The sequence below is a fragment of the Pristiophorus japonicus genome, chromosome 20, assembly GCF_044704955.1.
Source record: "Pristiophorus japonicus isolate sPriJap1 chromosome 20, sPriJap1.hap1, whole genome shotgun sequence".
NCBI classification, from domain to species: Eukaryota; Metazoa; Chordata; class Chondrichthyes; family Pristiophoridae; genus Pristiophorus; species Pristiophorus japonicus.
This window is the reverse complement of record NC_091996.1, coordinates 31,010,544-31,033,318: the sequence shown is the minus strand read 5'-3', so window position 1 is coordinate 31,033,318 and position 22,775 is coordinate 31,010,544. Positions and strand designations below refer to the sequence as shown.

The window sequence follows — 22,775 nt, the reverse complement described above, 5'->3', positions numbered from 1 at the left end:
GAGCTGGTTGACTTCAATGGCCATCATAACCTTTGTAGACTGAAAGTGGGGGAGGGAGGTGAGTTGCTGAATCCAACCTGAACTGGAACTTGCCAATATTACCCTGTGTTCCCTTTGCTCAAAGACCCAACTGAAATGAGTAACTTTCTATCTGGTAAAGCCTTCTCTCAAATAGAGGACTTTGAACTGTAATGACCCTGCAACAAATCCACAATATCGCAAGATTACAATTTATTAACCCATTGAAAAAAAATCTCAAGAATCAAGTGTTTTACATACTTCTGTCCATTTTTCTAATTTGATCGGCTGGCCTGGGAATTCGGGTCCTTTGCACCATTCAAGCTGCAAACTCTGCATTATAGAAAGGGTCCTAACTGGACCACTGGGGAGCCGGGTTGCCGTGCCAACAGCCCGACCCTCAAGCAGAATGCCAGGCCGACCAACCGTGGCACGAACCCCTCATTCAAAGCGCCAACGGGTGCACCAAAAAATCGGACCTTTTTAAAAAATAAAATACTACACCTCCCCTTTCATTATCGCCCGCGAGCAGCCGATAGCTTTATTTTGCGCTTCTCTTCCTTTCGGAGGCGGTAACCCCAATTTCTCGTGAGAGGCGAGACATCTGCGCCTAGCGAAAGTCTCGCGAGTGTTATCGCCCCCTACCCAATTTTTCCCCTTAAATGTTTTGCAATGGTTTACAAACGAAATAAATAACCAGACACAGACCCTGATATTTACGGGGAGTTGATGGGGGGGGAATCATAGCTGCCTGGAAATGCGGTAGTTCTGGCGATGTTAGGCACCTCATTAGGATTTTTGAATCTCCGTTTCCCAGCCGGCAGCCAGCCAGATTGAGAGGCTGTCTGACTGTCGGATGGCAAGGCCTGCGCTGGAAGGTCGCGGCTGGGGAGCCGAGAGCTGGGAAGGTCGGGGGTTGATCGTGGGTCGGAGTGGAGATGACCAGTGTGGGGTTGGGGGTGTGGGTTGTTGAACAGATCGTGGGTCAGGGAGAAGATCACAGGAGGGGGGGAGATCGCGGGGATATTTCAACAGATGGCGGGTTGGTGGGGGTGGTGGTGGGAGGGAAGAGATCGCAGGTGGGGTTGAACTGGTCGGGGGGAGATCCAAAAGGTTGTTTAACTGATTGCGGGTCAGAGGCAGATGGTGGGAGTTGGGGTTGAATTAATCGCTGATTTGGGGGGAGATCCTGGGGGGTGTTGAACAGATCTCAGGTTGGGAGACAGATCGCGAGAGGTTTGAACAAGTTGTCGGTTGAGGGGGAGATCATGGATGGGGTGAGGCGGGGGTGGGGGAGATCGCTGGCTGTAGATCGGATTGCGGCTCGAAGGGCAGATCAAGGGTGAGGTAGGGAAATTACAGGGGCTGGGGTTGAACAGATCGCCGATCAGGGTGGGAGACTGTGGGGGAGCTTTGGATCGTGAGGGGAGGAAGCAAGTTTGTTTGTAGGGCTGGTGGAAACACGCCTGCTCCTCCTGGCGTACTAGCAGTGCTGCAGAGGCACTTACCTGCTGGATCTGTCCTTACTCGCCTCCCAGTTAAATCTGAAAGTCTGTTATAATTTGAGGCACACAGCCTCATTAGCATAATTAAATGACTGACCCGCCTCTCGAGAGCTGGTTAGTCACCCGCACTTTCAGCCCGCCTGTTAAACCAAAAAGTAGGAGTTCTCGAGGCAGGTTGGGGTCGGGATTCAGATTTTTGAAATTTAAACGTCTCTTGCTCCCACTCCCGCCTGACAAGGAGTGTTAACCCCCCCCCCCCCGCCCCGCCACCCCGGTCATGTTTCATGGACTTTAAGAATACAAACTTTTCTTTATACTTCAAGAAACTTATTTTTTCCATGGCTCTCCATGTGGTTAGGTGTTAGTCGTGGCTCAGTGGTAGCACTCTCGCCTCTGAGTCAGAAGGACTGTGGGTTCAAGTCCTACTCCAGACACCTCAAACACATAATCCAGGCTGACACTACAGTGCAGTACTGAGGGAGCCCTGCACGGATGGAGGTGCCATCTTTTGGATAAGACGTTAAAATGAGGCCCTGACTACCCTCGCACATGGAAGTAAAAGATCCCAGGGCACTATTTCAAATAAGAGCAGAGGAGTTTTCCCTCGCCAATATATTTTCCTCGACCACCATCACTAAAAAACAGATTATCTGGATGTTATCACATTGCTGTTTGTGGGACCTTGCTGTGCACAAATTAGCTGCCACGTTTCCTACATTACAACAACAACTTGTATTTATATAGCACCGTTAAGGTAGTAAAACGTCCCAAGGCGCTTCACAGGAGTGTTATAATACAAAAAGAAATTGACACCGAGCCACATAAGAAGAAATTACGGCAGATGACCAAAAGCTTGGTCAAAGAGGTAGGTTTTAAGGAGCGTCTTAATGGAGGAAAGAGAGGTCTAGAGGTGGAGAGGTTTAGGGAGGGAGTTCCAGAGCTTGAGGCCCAGGCAGCTGAAGGCATGGCCACCAATGGTTGAGCGATTATAATCCGGGATGCTCAAGAGGACAGTATTTGAGGAGCGTTGATATCTTGGGGGGGTTGTGGGGCTGAAGGCGATTACAGAGATAGGGAGGGGCGAGGCCATGGAGGGATTTGTAAACAAGGATGGGAATTTTGAAATCAAGGCGTTGCTTAACCAGGAGTCAATGTAGGTCAGCGAGCACAGGGGTGATGGGTGAATGGGACTTGGTGTGAGTTACGACACATTACAACAGTGATTACACTTGAAAACAGAACTTCATTGGCTGCAAAGCGTGTTGGGACATCCTGTGGTTGTGAAAGATGCTATATAAATGCAAGTCTTCTTTCTTTTACTAAATTCACAGACTCACCTGGCTTGTTGTGGGGGAGGCCGTCAACAGAGATGAGTTGTTGCCCAAAAGAGATAGAATTAGAAATTAATCAACCTGCAATTCCTATTGCCCATCTACAGTGTGGCCTTGACAGAGGTTTTGGAATAAACCACTGCCCACACTCCCAATCAGGGAATAGTATAAGACATGGAAGGGATGTACAGCAGATGCAGCATGGAATGAGAGAGCAATAAAAAGAAAGAGTAAATAAACTTGGGGATAAAGAAACAGTTTTAAAAATCACCAACACGTTATCATCTGGGTAAAAAAAAAGGAATCTCGAACTTGTTATTTTGTCATTTGACTTGCACTGAGATTCAGATACAATAAAACCCTCATTATCCACCATATTGGACAGGGCACCATGAGTCCCCTGTGCATAATGGGAGTTGTTGGATAATTGACAGTTCCATATTTTGGACTTACCTTAAATATGGGAGTGAAGACAAATACACAGTCAATAACAGAAACTGAAAGTAATCTTTCTTGGGCTGTGAGTTTGATTTATGGAGGTTACATTTAGGACTGAGATGAGGAGAAACTTCTTCACTCAGAGAATTGTGAACCTGTGGAATTCTCTACCACAGAAAGTTGTTGAGGCCAGTTCGTTAGATATATTCAAAAGGGAGTTAGATGTGGCCCTTACGGCTAAAGGGATCAAGGGGTATGGAGAGAAAGCAGGAATGGGATACTGAAGTTGCATGATCAGCCATGATCATATTGAATGGTGGTGCAGGCTCGAAGGGCCGAATGGCCTACTCCTGCACCTATTTTCTATGTTTCTATGTTTACCTTCATGTCCTGGGTGGTTATCTGGCTGAGCAGAATGCCTGTCCATTATAGAATCTATCCCATTGGTTTCAATGGGAGTGCAGGTGAAAGTTACCTCCAATGGCTCACTTCAAGGCCTTGTTTGTGAAAATTCCATTGAATAATTGCATAATAGATAACAGAGGTTGCAAAGTATTACGAAGTATTTACAGCACAGAAACAGGCCATTTGGCCCAGCTGGTCCACGCTCCACACGGGCCTCCTCCCACTCCACTTCATCTAACCCCATCAACACATCCTATTCTTTTCTCCCTCATGTGCTTATCTTGCTTATGAATGCATCTACGCTATCCGCCTCAACTGCTCTCTGTGGGAGCAAGTTCCATATTCTAACCACTTTCTAACATAGAATACTTTTGAAAATATTAATTTCAACAATACTGAAGGGTCAATGCGAAATAATACAGTGGAGACATATTACATCCTTCTGCTGACTTCCTCAGCTGGAAGGTCACAGTAGGTGTTTTGATATATAATCACCATCACTAATCCTATTTCGGTAAACGCATTTGTATGGGTTTCTTAACCTTTTTGTTTGCTGCTTTGTCATAGTCACTGCAGTTTTAGTCTAAGGGTGTTGTTAATTTAATTAACCAAGGAAATTATAATTAATTGCAGTGGAATATAAAAAGCAAAGTATTCAGAATAAATTTAAACACAAATAGAGTGAACTCACAGATTAAATTAGCTATTGCACCATTAATAGTGAATTGGTGATGGTCTTTCAACTTACATCATACCTACAGAGCTTGCAATTTATAAACCTTTCACACTCATGTAAGAGCTTCCATAACAGATATTTATTGGTACAATATCCTATAGATTATTCCTTCCATATTTGTAATAATATTTAGGATAATACACCAATGACTGCTATGTTCTTACAACCTGAACTGTGAAATTTGTTCTGCGAGTGAAAGGACAGCAACAACAGAAGCCTTTAATTGATTCTATCAATGATCAGTTCTCATGGGCGTTCTGGAGTGTGGCACATGAAGCTGACATCAAGAGATAATTCCATGTAATAAGTAGCCATTTTCATTCAGTTATATGTGAGGCCCAATGATAATCTGAACCATGCATTTTGACAATACAGCGAACAGTTCAACGGATTCTCTCCTAGAATAGGTGACGAGACAGAGAATTAAAAAATGACTCAAGTGCTGAGCAATGGCCCCTGATCCAGCTCAAAATCTGCGTGATTTTTCACTAAAATCATCAGAACTTGGTTCAAAGAAGAGCTATTTTTTCATTTATTTTATTGAAAGGTTTTTTTTTCTGTTGTCAGTTAGTGTTGAGATTAATCTCCCAATCTTCTATGTACTTGCCTCTTTTTTTTGATGGATAAAATGTTTCCGTTTATTTTTTTTTGATTTTTACCCTTTTTTAATTCTGCTTTCTGGAACGACTTCTTAAGGAATTTCATTTTTTCTTTAATATCCAGATTTAGTTACACTCAATGAACGAACCCTTTGGTGAGCTAGCTTGTGAGATTTTACAAAAAGCTGTGCATATACCAAGGTGTTTACTGCCGCATGGATTATGTTGGCATCAGATGAAGCTGTGGACTAAAATAATTATCATTGTGCTAAAACTGCCATTTGAGAATCTTCTTGTTTATTATGAACATTAGATCCTTTTGTGCATTTCTGTTACCTGTTGTAATAATAAATTATAATAAAGCGCTAGTGCCTATCCACAGAGGCACACAGATACGACAGTGACAGAATCCTAATGTAATATTCTTGGTGACTATAGTAGTGAGTTTTACACACTGTGATAGCACTGTACCTGATCTTGCTGTGATCTACTGAACATTAGATTCTTATAGATAAAGAGAAATGGCTGCTAATAAAAAAAAGAGAGAGAAGTGAGGATACATTCTAGAGCAGCAGTCAGATGATGGTGAGATTGAGAGATGATGAAACAGGAGAGGGGACACCAAGAATTCAAAGCAGCAAGTGTAGAACTTGAAGTACGCCTTGCAGATTGATAATTATGGTGATTATGTCATTTTGTTCAGACATTGTGGCCATTACTAGCCCTGAGGGTCCCGCCACTACCTCGTAATGGGGCACGCTAATGACAGCACGTTGATATAATAGTGATTTTAAAAAGCTTAATTAGCAGCAAGTGAATCAAAGGATAATAATGAAAAGATCAGGGCTGTTAATGACCATAAAATCCAAACAAGATTACATTATATTACATCACTGCTATTATTTTGCACTGGTGTGACTGATGGAATCTGAAACAATGAAATTGTAAACGATATTCATTGAACTAGTTGGTGTTTACCACAATATTATGGTACTGTGTTCGTAGCATAGACTGTGTCAAAGCCATTAAAACAGTGCATGCGTCTGATGGAATCTCCAGTTTCTACTAGTTTAAGCAACAAAGCAGATTGCACAAAAACTATAGTGCAATAATTATTGAGTGGATGTGTAAGAAATGCTTCAGAATGGTGACAGCCAGAACAGAACGAGAAAGACATTTTAGAGAATGCTATATTAATGTCTTCACTTTTGGATTTTTTTCATCTTGGAATCTTTTGGTTATTTTCATATTGTTCTGCTGACATTCCAACATTTACGTGATTGCTACAACTTCTTTCTGCCACTCAAATATTTGGAGAAAATGTCAGTAACTCAACTTTCAGACGGTTTATTATAAAAATTCAAAAATAGAAAAAAAATGAGACTCAACACAGTGGCAAATGTTTTCATGAGATTTATTTTGACTAATTTTTTGAACTGAGACTCTGTTTAAGGTGAAAAGACAACTGCAGACTCTTGTCAGGTACATGCAGTCCATGAGGAAATATCTATACAAGGCATCTTTCAAAATTAATTTAATTGCAGCATATTGATTTGAGAAATAGTATTTATCTGTGTTTTAAAAAAAAATGAAGTAATTCAGCCAGACATGGTTCTTTTTATTTATCAGTTTAATACAATCAAAAGGAAAGTCATACTGTTACAGCCACAAAGTAATCAGCATTTTATGCTCCACTTCGATGTGCAGCAGTATGAATTTTCCTTGCTTGTCGTTCATTGAGTATTGTTTGTGAATTATCAGCACACTAAGTCCCAGCTGATATTATAGTGGATTATACAAATCTATGGAAAATAATATCTAAATTTTGCCATTTGTTGGTTGTATGTGTGTGTGTGTGTTTATGTGTGTGTGTGTGTGTGTGTTTATGTGTGTGTGTGTGTGTGTGCATGTTTATGTGTGTGTGTGCGTGTGTGTGTTTATGTGTGTGTTTGTGTGTGTGTATGTGTATGTGTGTTTGTGTGTGTGTGTGTGTTTATGTGTGTGTGTCTGTATGTGTATGTGTGTTTGTGTGCGTGTGTGTGTGTTTATGTGTATGTGCATGTGTGTTTATGTGTGTGTGTGTGTTTGTGTGTGTGTGTGTGTGTTTGTGTGTGTGTGTGTATGTGCATGTGTGTGTGTTTGTGTGTGTGTGTGTTTATGTGTGTATGTGTGTGTGTTTATGTGTGTGTGTGTGTGTGAGTGTGTGCGCTTTTCCTGCCATGCAGATGTGAAGAAACTAAAGACTATTTACACTGGACGTGGGAACAAGTTGCTGTATCTTTATGTCATGAAGGAACAATCTTCAGAAATAAACAACATTTTCATACTATGCAAAGTGCCCTCCATTTTGTATTTGTGTTGTGTTCCATAATTAGAAACCAGTCATTTTCATCTTTTAATCTAAACATTTATTCCATCATACAACTCACTGAAGGAGATCATTGTTTGATTTAAAAAACGTTTTGAGACACGTATCAGCAGTTTATGCCGAAAATGAAAAAGATAACGATATTTGACTTCTCTTAACAATATGTGATTTCCCCCCCCCCCCCCCCCAACATTTTCCACTAAACACTTTTGGATTTAAAGGTTTTGTTCCTTCAAGAAGAAAAGTGCTGTTGTGGGATTGTTAAAGATTTGGTTGCATAGATGTAGAACCAATGTCAGGTGAATATAATACAGAATGTGTAAAACAGGGTTTGCAGCTCTAAAATTTTACTCCAGCCATACTCCCGCAAATCGTTGAGAAAATAAGTCATACAACCAGGAAACATCTTCGTGAGGGGTTTGCAGTCCTGGAAGCATACGATCTTCCCTATAGTCCCTTTTAGACTGCCTTCTAGCTGTGCTGTTTTAAGTGCTCTGTGTTCTGTCGTTAGCATTGTTTATATTCTGAGCTGGTATGAGGAAGGTAAGTATTTGTTTTTAGAAGATTTTATTTTAAGATTGGTATATACGCTTGTAGCCATTTTCTCTGGTGTTTTGTGGCCACCTAATCTTAAGTATCGCACATTACCTGGCCTTGTGCATCGGCACAGGATATTACGGACCCCTGCCCAGATGAGGACAAAGGCAGCAGATTCCACGGCGGTCGGAGAAGAGAACATGGAAAACACTAGATAAGGTATGCAGTTGCTGTTGGATCTCTGGTAAATCTTATTTGCTGAGCTTGCTCTTAAACAAGCCTCACACCTCCACTTAGATATTCCAGCTGCAAAGGAAGCTAATGACAGCCTACAATCTCACTGAGAAAAGTTTGGAGGAGCATTGGTTGTGTCATCAATGTTGCAGAAACGTTAAGTTTGCAGAAAATCTCAACAAAAATGTTCCTGTGCTGCCCAGAATAGGCACGGTGCATTGAATCCTGAGTGGGCCTTAGCTGTCAGTAACCAGCTCCGTGGAGATCATAGCCTCAAACCAAGTTCAAATATAAATAAGAATTTCCCTACAGGTATAGACTCTCCATTCCTGGAAACGGAAGAAGGTAAATTGAATGCTGCAAGGTGAAAATTGTACCTTCGTACAACAGTACATTGCCACATACACTGTGCTTTAGAAAACTGTTACCCAGCAACAAACAGTATAGCTTGATGGTATATTATTTACAACCTCCAGGCTGGCACAGGGCTGCTGTGCTTCTTATTGACTATATAAGGCAGACTGCTTGCTTCCAGATAGAATAATCTGGTGATGAATGTGACCTGGTCATTCTGGCTGGATATTGTAAATAATGTTGCCAGCTTACTTGTCATGGTAAGAACTATTTTGGGGAAAGGCTCGGGGAAAATATACTTTTGGAAGATAAATATGAAAGAAATGTGTTACTCAAGGCAAGTTATAGAAATCTGTACCTCTGCCAGGGCTCCGGATTCTGAGCACCAAGGAGACATCTATTTCATCCCACAGCACCCTCATTCCCAGCAGAGTTTAAGGGACTACATCAGGGAGCCATTCCCCAGTCTCTGTCTTGGCACTATACAGTGTCCCAGCCATTCAATCAATGCAGTGATGCAATACAGCAATCATCTGTGGCACTAGAGACAGACACGCTAGTGAGGGGACTGGGTGTGTGTTTTTCTCAGATGATAGTTTTAACGTTTTAAATTACACACAGATGTATGCAGTCAACCATAACAGGGACAAGTGCCTTGCAACATCTCCACATATAAGGGGCAGAGTTCCAGAGGCAGGAAAAGTAGTTTGTGAAACGTTTGCTCTGGAAACTTTGATCCTGGCCAGTATTTATCCCTCAACCAATACCTAAAAAAACAGATTATCTGGTCATTATCACATTGCTGTTTGTTGGACCTTAATATGTGCAAATTGGCTGCCGTGTTTCCTACATTACAACAGTGACTACGCTTCAAAAATACTTCATTGTTTGTAAAGTGCTTTGGGACATCCTGAGGTCATGAAAGATGCTGTATCAATGTAAGTATTTTGTTTATTTTGTCAGAACATGTTGCACTATTATAGTATCTACTAGGATCCTAGTGCTTACTAGGATCATAGAAAGTCGGAAATTCTGTACTTGGGTCCCAGTGGAACATAAGAACATAAAAACATAAGAAATAGAAGCAGGAGTAGGCCATGCGGCCCTTCGAGCCTGCTCCGTCATTCGATAAGATCATGGCTGATCTTCTTTCTCATCTCCACCTTCCTGCACTATCCCCATAATCCCTCGGTTCCCTTAGTATCCAAAAATCTATTGATCTCCATCTTGAATATACTCAATGACTGAGCATCCACAGCCCTTTGGATTAGGGAATTCCAGAGATTCACTACCCTTTGAGTGAAGAAATTTCGCCTCATCTCAGTCCTAAATGGCCGATAACCTTATCTGAGACTGTACCCCCTGGTTCTAGACTCCCCAGCCGAAACATCCTCTCAGCATTTCCCTGTCAAGTCCCTTAAGAATTTTATAGGTTTTAATGAAATTATCTCTCATTCTTTTAAACTTCAGAAAATATAGGCCTAGTCTACTCAATTTCTCCCCATGGGATAATCCTCCCATCAGTCTAGTGAACCTTTGTTGCATTCCTCTAAGGCAAGTATATCCTTCCTTAGCTAAGGGGACCAAAGTAGGGAAGTCACACATTCTCACTAGCTGCAACATGAGACTCTGCACTTGAAATTGTGCATAGAAGGGGCAGAGTTCTCGACAATGCACCATCTAACAGAGAGTTCCGCAGGAAGTGTACGAAACATTGCTGTCGGTATTCTGTCGGACTCTTTAGCTTGGGATATACCCCCGCTAGTGAGGCAGTAGACCCAACATTGGAGTGTGTGCAGGAGGAGAGAAAAGTGGAGAAAACAGAGCAACATGAAGAGAAAGAGACAGAAGCAAAGGAGCAGTTTCAGACAGAGAAAAGAAAGACTTGCATTTATATAGCACCTTTCACAACCATCAGTTGTCTCAAAGCGCTTTACAGCCAATGAAGTACTTTTGGAGTGTGGTCACTGTTGTAATATGGTAAACACAGCAACCAATTTGTGCACAGCAAGCTCCCACAAATAGCAGTGTGATAATGACCAGATAATCTGTTCATTTAGGTATTGGTTGAGGGATAAATATTGGTCAGGATCGAAGTTTCCAGGAGCAAGGTTTCACAAGCTACTTTTCCTGCCTTTGGAGCTCTGCCCCTTATATGTGGAGATGTAATAGGCACCTGTCCCTGTTACAGTTAACTGAATCCATCTGTGTGTTATGTTGAGGGTTAAATATTGGCCAGGACTCCGGGGATAACTCCCCTGCTCTTCTTTGAAATAGTGCCGTGGGATCTTTTAAGTCCACCTGAGAGAGTAGAAGGGGCCTTGGTTTAACGTCTCATCCAAAAGACGGCACTTCCAACAGTGCAGCACTTCCTCAGCACTGCACTGGAGTGTCAGCCGAGATTTACGCACTCAAATCCCTGGAGTGCGACTTGTCTCAGGGGCGAGAGTGCTACCCACTGGGCCACAGCTGACATTTAGGAACAGAGAGAGGAACAGAAACTAATAAAGCGAGTGAGAGACTCAGAGGTGAAGGATTGAAAGTGAGCAATTTTGTTTAGCAGTCTTATCAGTACCAATGCCATTACTTAGAGAGCTGTGAGGGGTTATACGAATTGCTTCATATTGGGTTCCAGTTTGCAAAAGTTTAAATGATGGACCTGACCCAAAAGAGTTTCAGAATCACTGGTATAGAATGTAGTGGGTGATATTGAGGCTCTGGAAAGGGTGCAGAAGAGGGCCTCTAGACTAATTCCGTCTAAAGCATCTTGGTTATCAAGATAGGTTAAAAGAGTTGGGACTCTTTACCTTACAGCAGCGCAGACTTAGGGATATATTATTGAGGTTTATAAATTAATGAAGGGAATAGATAGTGTTCCAGCTGACCATTTATTTCAACTAAATAAGTTAGGCAGGACCAGGGGACACAAATTTAAGTTGTATAAGGCTAGATCTAGGTTAGATGTCAGGAGGTGGTATTTTTCGCAGAGAACAGTAGACCTCTAAAACAAACTGCCGTTTCATGTGGTGGATGCAGATTCACTGAACTCCTTCAAGCAAAAGCTGGGTTTGTTTCTGGCTGCGGCGGTGATTAACTCTTACAGAAGGTAGGTACTGCAGGGAATTCAAGGCCAGAGTCATCTCCTGGAGTAGCTTCGATCGCCTCAATGGGTCGGAGAGGAATTTCCCAGATTTTTTCCACAAATTGGCCTGGGGTTTTTAATCTGGTTTATTTTTGCCTCTCCCCGGAGGTCACATGGTCACAGGGTTTGGGGTGGGGTGGAGTGTCTATGTTGTGATACACAAGGTATCGCGATTGTGTAGGACAGGCTGGATGGACCAGATGGTCTTTACCTGTCCGTCATTGTTCGTGTGTTCGAATTTCTTGCATTCAAGGCAAAAAATAAAAATCTTGTGTTAATTGTTAACAACTTGTGAGGGTCTACTGTGGTAATAACGTTGCAGAAGACTGATAGCTTCCCCATATCTCTCTCGCAATCATTAAATCTACTTATTCCAAGGGCAGCTTCTGGATTTCCTCTGACACCCGCTAAAACAGGCTATAATATTCCATCACAGGCAGATATGTGGCTTTTAGTTGTCAATGTTTATAAGTCGGTTGAGATTTTCCCAAATTCCACTCTGCTGTCCGTCTTCACCTTTGCCCAGCAATAATCATGTGATTATCAAACCAATGCCTGTAATGGAATAGAGTATTCAACCCTTATCGAGATGGTCACTATCAGAGTGAATCTTTCTGACTTGGTACACTTTTTTGTTCAACTTAGTACCCAGAGAAAACACAGCCTGTAGAAAGACGTAGAACTGGAATTTTGTCAGCTTTCTGGCACGTTTTTTGGGCGGTATTTCTTTGCTTTCGTCAGCATTTCATCTGACTTAATACCATGATGATACACTGTTTATATATTACTGCTAGCTACTAAATATCGCTCTCCAGAACAAACAGGTGGCTGAGGAAATAGGGTCTCTGCTCCCATTTGTTAAATAGACAACCATTTTATTGATAAATAGAAGAGGCAGTGACCCCAATGAAAGATAAATATACAAGACACCGTGTCTTGTATGACATATCTTACTGATCCAAGTGTGATGTGAAGAGAATGGAAATAATTTTCACCTTCACTGCCTGGGCGTTAATCTAGTGACGTGGATTCCCTGCCCATTGTAGAACTGCTCTGACTTTTACCCAGCGGTGAAGGTGAAAATTTACCTTAATGCATCAAGCCATATCAGGTCTGTTCCACACCATATAGGAGCTGTATAGATTATATAAAATAAGATGCATTATTGTTAATAATTTAAAATAAGATGTATAAAGAGAATCACCTGCAACTTCTCTTCCCGCCCCCGCTTTGCTACCTCTGGTGTTCCCCAAGGATCTGTCCTTGGCCCCCTCCTATTTCTCATCTACGTGTTGCCCCTTGGCGATATCATCTGGTTACACAATGTCAGTTTCCACATGTACGCTGATGACACCCAGCTCTATCTCACTACCATTTCTCTCGACCCCTCCATGGTCTCCAAATTGTTAGACTGCTTGTCCGACATCCAGTTCAGAATGGGCAGAAATTTTTACCAGTTGAATATTGGGAAGACCAAAGCCATTGCTTTCGGTCCCCGTCACAAACTCCGTTTCCTAGCCACTGACTCCATACCTCTCCCCAACTTCTGTCTGAGGCTGAACCAAACTATTCTCAACCTTGGTATCATATTTGACCCTGAAATGAGCTTTCGACCACACATCTGCAGCATAACTAAGACCACTTATTTCCACCTCTGTAACATCGCCCGTCTCTGCCCTTGCCTCAGTTCATCCGCTGCTGAAGCCCTCATCCATGTCTTTGTTATCTCTAGACTTTACTATTCCAACACACTCATAGCTGGCCTCCCACATTCTACCCTACGTAAACTAGAGGTGATCCAAAACTCGGCTGCCTGTGTCCTAACTCGCACCAAGTCCCGCTCACCTATCACCCTGTGCGCGCTGACCTACATTGGCTTCCAGTTAAGCAACACCTCGATTTCAAAATTTTCATCTCTCCATGGCCTCGCCCCTCCCTATCTCTGTAATCACCACCAGCGCCACAACCCTCCGAGATGTCTGCGCTCCTCTAATTCTGCCCTCTTGACCATCCCTGATTATAATCGCTCAACTATTGGTGGCTGTACCTTCTGTTGCCTAGGCCCCAAGCTCTGGAACTCCCTGCCTAAACCTCTCCGCCTCTCTACCTCTCTTTCCTCCATCAAGACGCTCCATTAAACATACCTCATTGACCAAGTTTTGCGCTAATTTCAACTTACGTGGTTCGGTGTCAAATTTTTATCACATAATACTCCTGAGATACCTTGGGACATTTCACTACGTTAAAGGTGCTATATAAATACAATTTGCTTTGTTAATTTCCAGTAGACAAGGGAGATTTTTGAAATATTTTTGAGTTATTTGAAAGGGAATTTTTCCAGCAGACTCTTGATTCTCGTGGTTAAATTAGGATTTTTTCTATTTGCATGAAACTATTGCACATAAATATTGCGCATTCCGTGGTTAGATTACCATCATTCCATCAGTTGTGCTGGGAATCAGGGGACGTGGGGATAGTGCAGGCAAGTGGAGTTGAGGTAGAAGATCAGCCATGATATTGAATGGCGGAGCAGGCTCGAGGGGCCGTATGGCCTACTCCAGCTCCTATTTCTTATGTTCTTATGTTCTAAATGGCAATATAGCTGCCTGAGAAATGTGGAGTGAGCATGATTTTAGGTATGTTGGGATTGGCTGGTTTTCGGTTATTTTTGCTAACAAATTCTTGAATCACAAACTCGCCCGCAGAAAAATTGTGCTCAGCCATTTTGATTAGTGGTCATCAGATTTCTAGTGAGGATTTTTTTCCAGCATTTCAAAGATATGAGTTGGTCATCCATGGAGATGGAAGAGGACATAACAGTGGACCAGTGGCGTTTCCTACTTTGCTAAGATATCTCTCAGAAAGAACACATGACACATCAAGATAACGTCCTACCGTCAGTAAGAACAAAAAAAAGAATCTGCATTTTTGTGACTTCTGACCAGAAAAATATTAAAAGCAGCCAGCATTTCTCTCATTTTCTTGATTGCAGAGTTTGCCTTAACCATTGGATGTGGCTTCTGATCTCGGGTCCACAAATAATGATTAGTCAGGCTTTTTATATTGGTGTTGGTGCAATGCTACCTAGAACACTTATTGCCATATCTCCTTCCGTGGGGCTAGAGCCACGTACAAAAATATCTCTAGCTTGTGCACGTCACACGCCATTACTTGTGCAAACTGTATGTGGTACGAAATAAACAAAGCATGTCGACAATGCTATGCAATATGACTGCACAGGTAGCAAAACCATCAACGAGCAACCAGCAGACACTACACAACCAACCAATAAAATGCCCCATATTATTTTTTCAAAATGATTTGTGGTTTCTCATTGAGCCTAAACTACACAGATGAATACGTCAAAAATTAATGTATTCATAACAAATGTACCCAGTGTGCAATAACCTTCCCATCACAGCCTCGTCTCACTTTCGATTTCACTCCACAGCTATCGTTGTGCATCTGGGGCTTCCCTGACAGAAGAGTGTATTGTATTTGCTTCATGGGTTCTTTGCTTACGAATTCATAGCAACACATTGCTATTAAGAACTAGTTGGTTTATTAGCAAAGGTTTAACAATCACACTACACGTTACCAATTCATCCACCAGGCTCACAACCACCTGCCTCATCATGGATTCCCCAAACTCAACTGGCTGGGGTTTTATTGAGTCTTGTGAATATCACGTGACTGGCTAAGCCACCATCAATTCAACAGCGTTACAACTATTTTAAGTTGTAATCAGTTACCCCCTGATTAAAGGGGGAGACACACTCCAAAATCTTTTCAAGTGCCCCCTTGTTTTTTTTTGAGGGCACTAAAACACAAATATTACATGTGCCCTCTGGCTAAAAGGGGGTGGGGGGGGGGGGGTGGCACTAAAACCGGCAAATTAAAACAACTTAAACTTTAACCATTAAATTAAAATTTGGTTGCCGGAGGTGATGATGCACTCCTGTCCCTCTGGCGCCCACTCTCGCGGAAGGCCGCGAGCATACCGGTGGACACCGCGTGCTCCATCACTAGGGACATCCTGGCTCGGATGTAACCGCGGAAGAGAGGCAGGCAGTCGGGCTGAACGACCCATCAACAGCTCTACAACTATTTTGTTGCAAAACAAAAACAATTAAATCAAGTGTCCACAGATTAAAAGGGCGAGGGGGAGTGGAGGGAGGGGGGGAGGCACTCCAAACACTTTTCAAGTGCCCTTTCTTTTTTGTTTTTTAGGGGTTTTTTGGGCACTAAAACTACAAATTATACAAGTGCCCCCTGGCTAAAAAGGAGGGGACACTAAAACTCAGCAATAAAACAAATTAAACTTTAAAACATAAAATCAAATTAAAATTTGGTTGCCGGGGGTGATGATGCACTCCAGTCCCTCCGGCGCCCACCTCTCGCGGAAGGCCGCAAGCATACCGGTGAACACCGCGTGCTCCATCTCCAGGGACACCCTGGGCTCGGATGTAACCGCGGAAGAGAGGCAGGCAGTCGGGCTGAATGACACATCAACAGCTCTACAATTCTTTTGATTGCAGATTACTGCACTGCGGCATCTCACAAAGTAGGCGGGTCACCACGAGGGCGACCTATACGCGCTCAAAAATTCCTCTCGCACGAAGCAGCAAGGACCCAGGCATCACCCCGGACCATTATTTTCCTTACTTGTTAGTTCAAACCTGTGAGCATACTCACAGCTGCATACATCACAAAGAGGTTTAACCCGGGAGCGGACTGCAGTACACTGTGCGGTCACTCTGTGATTTACGGCTGCAGATTGAAGCTTGAGCCTCCCAGCCCCTGACGTCACACCATGCTCTGTGAATCGCTGTTTTTGATGTCACTCATGAACTCACTGCTTCCTAAAATGGCTGAAAATTTTAAAGTACACTTCGCAATAGTGGAGAGATTAAAACATCGGGATTTAAAACAAAATGATGGACGTAAAATTGCACATCCACAGAGAAGATCAACTTCCTGTTTGTAAACCATGTGGTGGAAGAGGCCTGATAGCACTAACACCGAGGGGCAATGTTGTTAGGTTGGACGACTACTTTGAAGGCAGCTGTCAATTTAAAAAGTATATATAACAATGGAATAAAGTATAAACTTTTCAACGACATCAAATTTTGACAGAAATAAGAATGTAACTATATACCAGGGCTTTTTTTTCATTCCCGGGTTGGCCGGTATTTATTGTCCAACCCTAGTTACCCCTAGTTGTAATATGTAATACAATAATTTTATGTCTATAGTGTACTTATGAATGACTCCACGAGGCAATGTGTTGTACTCAAACTGTAATGACCTTGGTCCTTTATTCCAAACTCCAGAGCGCAATACAAGCATGGTGTGCAGCCTTTTATACAGGGCCCTGCCACCAGGGCAGGAAACCCCAGGTCTCCACCAGTTGCACCCTCTAGTGGTGCCAGCATGTATGTACATTGTGTGACCCTTATTGACAGTACATCAGGTAACCAAGTCTCCATCTTATGCAATCACACAGTGACTACACATCGAGTACATCCATAGCCTGCATATACAACAAATAATAGCACATTTTGTTATATGGAACTGACCAACCTGCTTTGAGCAATCTCTGTCTTGACCCCAGAACTAACTCCATTCCCTGCCACCCTCACTAACACTGTAGCCTGGTCCGGACCTTTCACTTTTAGTCCCGATTAAAATCTCTATTTAAGCACACAATGGCCTAACCAAATATAATTTACCGCCTGTCTTTTTTGTAACAAGTCTCCATTTTCATCATCATCATAGGCAGTCCCTCGGAATCGAGGAAGACTTGCTTCCGTCCTTAGGTAGCTGAACAGTCCAATACGAGAGCCACAGTCCCCGTCACAGGTGGGACAGATAGTCATTGAGGGTAAGGGAGGGTGGGACAGGTTTACCACACACTCCATCCGCTGCCTGCGCTTGTTTTCTGCACTCTCTCGGCTCGAGGCACTCAGTGCCCTCCCGGATGCACTTCCTCCACTTAGGGCGGTCTTTGGCCAGGGACTTCCAGGTGTCGGTGGGGATGTTGCACTTTATCAGGGAGGCTTTGAGGTTCCTTATAATGTTTCCTCTGCCCACCTTTGGCTCGCTTGCCATGAAGGAGTTCTGAGTAGAGTGCTTGCTTTGGGAGCCTTGTGTCTGGCATGCGAACTATGTGGCCTGCCCAGCGGAGCTGATCAAGTGTGGTCAGTGCTTCAATGCTGGGGATGTTGGCCTGGACGAGGACACCGATGTTGGTGCGTCTGTCATCCCAGGGGATTTGTCGGATCTTGCGGAGACATCGTTGGTAGTATTTCTCCAGTGATTTGAGGTGTCTACTGTACATTTTAAGCATCAAAAGAATACCCTCAATGCTACAATTTAACTAAACAGGGTTTATTAGACTTTTAGACCAGGTGTCATAGAATCATAGAATCTTACAGCACAGAAGGGAGCCACTTGGCCTGTCATGCCTATGCCAGCCCTTTGAAAGAGCTGGCCAATTTAGACCCACGCCCCAGCTTTTTCCATAACCCTACAAATTAGTCCTCTTGAAGTACGTGTCCAATTGTCTTTTGAATGTTCCTTTGGAATCTGATTTCGCCATCCTTTTAGGGAGTGCGTTCAAGATCTTAACAACCCTCTGTGTGAAGATATTTCTCATTTTCCCTCTAATTCTTTTGCTAATTATTATAATTCTATGGCCTCTGGTTACCGACCCACTTGCCAGAGGAAACAGTTTCTCACTACTTGCCTTATCAAAACCCCTCATATTTTGAATACCTCTATTTGGTCTCCCCTTAATCTTCCCAGCTGTAAGGAGCACAATACCAGCTCCTGCAATCTCGCCACATAACTGGAGATCCTTATCCCTGGAGTCATCCTGGTAAACCTCCTTGTGAACACTCTCCAAGGCCTTGACATCCTTCCTAAAGTGTGGTGTCCAGAATTGTGCCCAGAATTTAGCTGAGGCCTAACCAGTAATTTGTAAACATTTAGCATGACTTCCTTGTTTTTATATTCAGTGCCCCAGTGGTCTCCAGTAGTTATCCCATCACTGACGTTAGACTCATTGGCCTGTAGTTAACAACTTTATTCCTCTCCCCTTCTTTGACAACAGTGTAACATTTGCAATCCTCCAGTACCACTCCTATATCCACTCCCATATCCAAGGAGGATTGTGGTCAGAGCTTCTGCTATCCCACCCTAGCTTCCTTAGAATTCTAGGATGCATCCCATCTGGACCGGGTGACTTGTTAACTTTGCGTGATGCCAACCTATTTAGCATTTCCTTTATATCTACTTTTATCCTATCCGATATCTCTACTCCCCCCTCCTCTACTACGACATTAACTTCATCCTCTTTTTTGTGAAGACATAAGAACAAATTAGGAACAGGAGTAGGCCATACTATCGCTTGAGCCTGCTCTGCCATTCAATAAGATCATGGCTGATCTGATCATGGACTCAGCTCCACTTTCCCGCCCGATCTCCATAACCCTTATCGTTTAAGAAACTGTCTATTTCTGTCTTAAATTTATTCAATATCCCAGCTTCCACAGCTCTCTGAGGCAGCAAATTCCACAGATTTATTACCCTCTGAGAGAAGAAATTTTTCCTCAGCTCTATTTTAAATGGGTGGCCCCTTTACTAAGATTCTAGTCTCCCATATCAGTGGAAACATCCTCTCTGCATCCACCTTGTCAAGCCCCCTCATAATCTGATACGTTTCGATAAGATCACCTCTCATTCTTCTGAATTTCAATGAGTAGAGAGAGGCCCAACCTACTCAACCTTTCCTCCCCCCTCATCCCTGGAATCAACCTAGTGAATCCTCTCTGAACTGCCTCCAAAGCAAGTATATCCTTTTGTAAATATGGAAACCAAAACTGTACGCAGTATTCCAGGTGTGACAGATGCAAAGTACTCATTCAGTACCTCAGTCATACCTTTTGCTTTCAAAAGGAATTTTCCTTTTTTGTCCCTAATCAGCTCCACCTGTCCTTTTGCTCATAAAAGATTTTTGGGTTCCCTTTTATGTTACCCGCAATTCTTTTCTCATACTCTCTCTTTGTGTCCTTTTGCAATTTCCTCCATAGTCTCTGTATTCTGCCTGCTTTTCTACTGAATTCTGTACTTGACATTTGTCAAAAAAACCCTTTTACTGTTTTATTTTAACCTCAATTTCCTTTGTCATCCAGGGAGTTCCAGCTTTGGATGTGCCATCATTCCTCCTTATGGGAATATGCTTGGTTTGTACCCAAAGTACAATGCCTTGAAGGCCTGCCATTGCTCATTCACTCTTTTCCTGGCCAATTTTTCCTCCAGTCCACCTGTGTTAGATCCCTTCTCAGGTCACTGAAATGGGCTCTCTTCCAGTTGGGGATTTTCACTATTGATTTTTCTTTGTCCCTTTCCATAACTACTTTAAACCTAATTATATTATGATCACTATTGCCGAGATCTTCTCCCACTGTAACATGCTCCACTTGCCCAACTTCATTCCCCAAAACAAGATCCTGCACTGCTTCCTTCCTCATTGGGCTAGAAACACACTGATTAAGAACAGAAGAACATAAGAATTAGTAACAGGAGTAGGCCATCTAGCCCCTCGAGCCTGCTCCGCCACTCAACAAGATCATGGCTGATCTGGCCGTGGACTCAGCTCCACTTACCCGCCCGCTCCCCATAATCCTTAATTCCCTAATTGGTTAAAAATCTATCTATCTGTGATTTGAATACATTCAATGAGCTATCCTCAACTGCTTCCCTGGGCAGAGAATTCCACAGATTCACAACCCTCTGGGAGAGGAAATTCCTTCTCAACTCAGTTTTAAATTGGCTACCCCGTATTTTGAGGCTGTGCCCCCTAGTTCTAGTCTCCCCGACCAGTGGAAACAACCTCTCTGCCTCTATCCTGTCTATCCCTTTTATGATTTTAAATGTTTCTGTAAGATCACCCCTCATCCTTCTGAACTCCAACAAGTAAAGACCCTGTCTACTCAATCTATCATCATAAGGTAACCCTCTCATCTCCGGAATCAGCCTAGTGAATCGTCTCTGTACCCCCTCCAAAGCTAGCATATCCTTCCTTAAGTAAGGTGACCAAAACTGCATGCAGTACTCCAGGTGTGGCCTCACCAATATCCTGTACAGTTGCAGCAGGACCTCCCTGCTTTTGTACTCCATCCCTCTCGCAATGAAGGCCAACATTTCATTCACCATCCTGATTACCTGCTGCACCTGCAAACTAACTTTTTGGGATTCATGCACAAGGACCCCCAGGTCACTCTGCACCACAGCATGTTGTAATTTCTCCCCATTCAAATAATATTCCCTTTTACTGTTTTTTTTCCCAAGGTGGATGATATTTTCCGACATTGTATTCCATCTGCCAAACCTTAGCCCATTCGCTTAACCTATCTAAATCCCTTTGCAGCCTCTCTGTGTCCTCTACACAACCTACTTTCCCACTAATCTTTGTGTCATCTGCAAATTTTGTCCCCTCTTCCAGGTCATCTATGTATATTGTAAACAGTTGTGGTCCCAGCACCGATCCCTGTGGCACACCACTAACCACCGATTTCCAAACTGAAATGAACCCATTTATCCTGACTCTCTGCTTTCTGTTAGCCAGCCAATTCTCGATCCATGCTAATACATTTCCTCTGACTCCACGTACCTTTATCTTCTGCAGTAACCTTTTATATGGCACCTTATCGAATGCCTTTTGGAAATCTAAATACGCCACATCCATCGGTACACCTCTATCCACCATGCTCATTATATCCTCAAAGAATTCCAGTAAATTAGTTAAACATGATTTCCCCTTCATGAATCCATGTTGGCGTCTGCTTGATTGCACTATTCCTATCTAGATGTCCCGCTATTTCTTCCTTAATGATAGCTTCAAGCATTTTCCCCACTACAGATGTTGAACTAACCAGCCTATAGTTACCTGCCTTTTGTCTGCCCCCTTTTTTAAACAGAGGTGTTACATTAGCTGCTTTCCAATCCGCTGGCACCTCCCCAGAGTCCAGAGAATTTTGGTAGATTATAACAAATGCATCTGCTATAACTTCTGCCATCTCTTTTAATACCCTGGGATGCATTTCATTAGGACCAGGGGACTTGTTTACCTTGAGTCCCATTAGCCAGTCCAGCATTACCCCCCTAGTGATAGTGATTGTCTCAAGGTCCTCCCTTCCCACATTCCCGTGACCAGCAATTTTTGGCATGGTTTTTGTGTCTTCCACTGTGAAGACCGAAGGAAAATAATTGTTTAAGGTGTCAGCCATTTCCACATTTCCCATTATTAAATCCCCCTTCTCATCTTCTGAGGGACCAACATTTACTTTAGTTACTCTTTTCCGTTTTCCTATACGCATTTTAGGAATTATTCACTCTCCTTGCCCTTTACTCTATTTTTATCCCAGTCTATATTAGGGTAATTGAAGGTCTGTACTATTACTGCTCTATTTTTACATTTTTCTGAAATTTGTCTACAGATTTACTCCTCTATCTCCTTCTCACTATTTGGGGATCAATAGTAAACACCCAGCAATGTACCATTCATAAGAACATAAGAAATAGGAGCAGGAGAAGGCCCCTCAAGCCTGCTCCGCCATTTAATACGATCATGGCTGATTTGATCATGGACTCAGGTCCACTTCCCTGCCCACTCTCCATAACCCCTTATTCCCTTATCGTTTAAGAAACTGTCTATTTCTGTCTTAAATTTATTCAATGTCCCAGCTTCCACAGCTCTCTGAGGCAGTGAATTCCACAGATCCACAACCCTTTGAGAGAAGAAATTTCTCCTCATCTCAGTTTTAAATGGGCGGCCCCTTATTCTAAGATTATGCCCCCTAGTTTTAGTCTCCCCTATCAGTGGAAACATTGTCTCTGTATCCACCTTGTCAAGCCCCCTCATAATCTTATACGTTTTGATAAGATCACCTCTCATTCTTCTGAATTCCAATGAGTGGAGGCCCAACCTACTCAACCTTTCCTCATAAGTCAACCCCCTCATCTGTGAACCTTCTCTGAACTGCCTCCAAAGCAAGTATATCCTTTCGTAAATATGGAAAGCAAAACTGCACGCAGTATTCCAG

At 42.9% G+C, this 22,775-nt stretch overlaps 1 non-coding gene across 1 annotated transcript; it reads right to left on the bottom strand.

Annotated features, from left to right (window-relative positions):
* Positions 1-16,198: 16,198 nt before the first annotated feature.
* LOC139233252 (U12 minor spliceosomal RNA) lies at positions 16,199-16,349 on the bottom strand. The gene has a single exon (XR_011588171.1). It is a non-coding gene; the product is annotated as a U12 minor spliceosomal RNA (small nuclear RNA).
* Between the last annotated feature and the right edge of the window lie 6,426 nt (positions 16,350-22,775).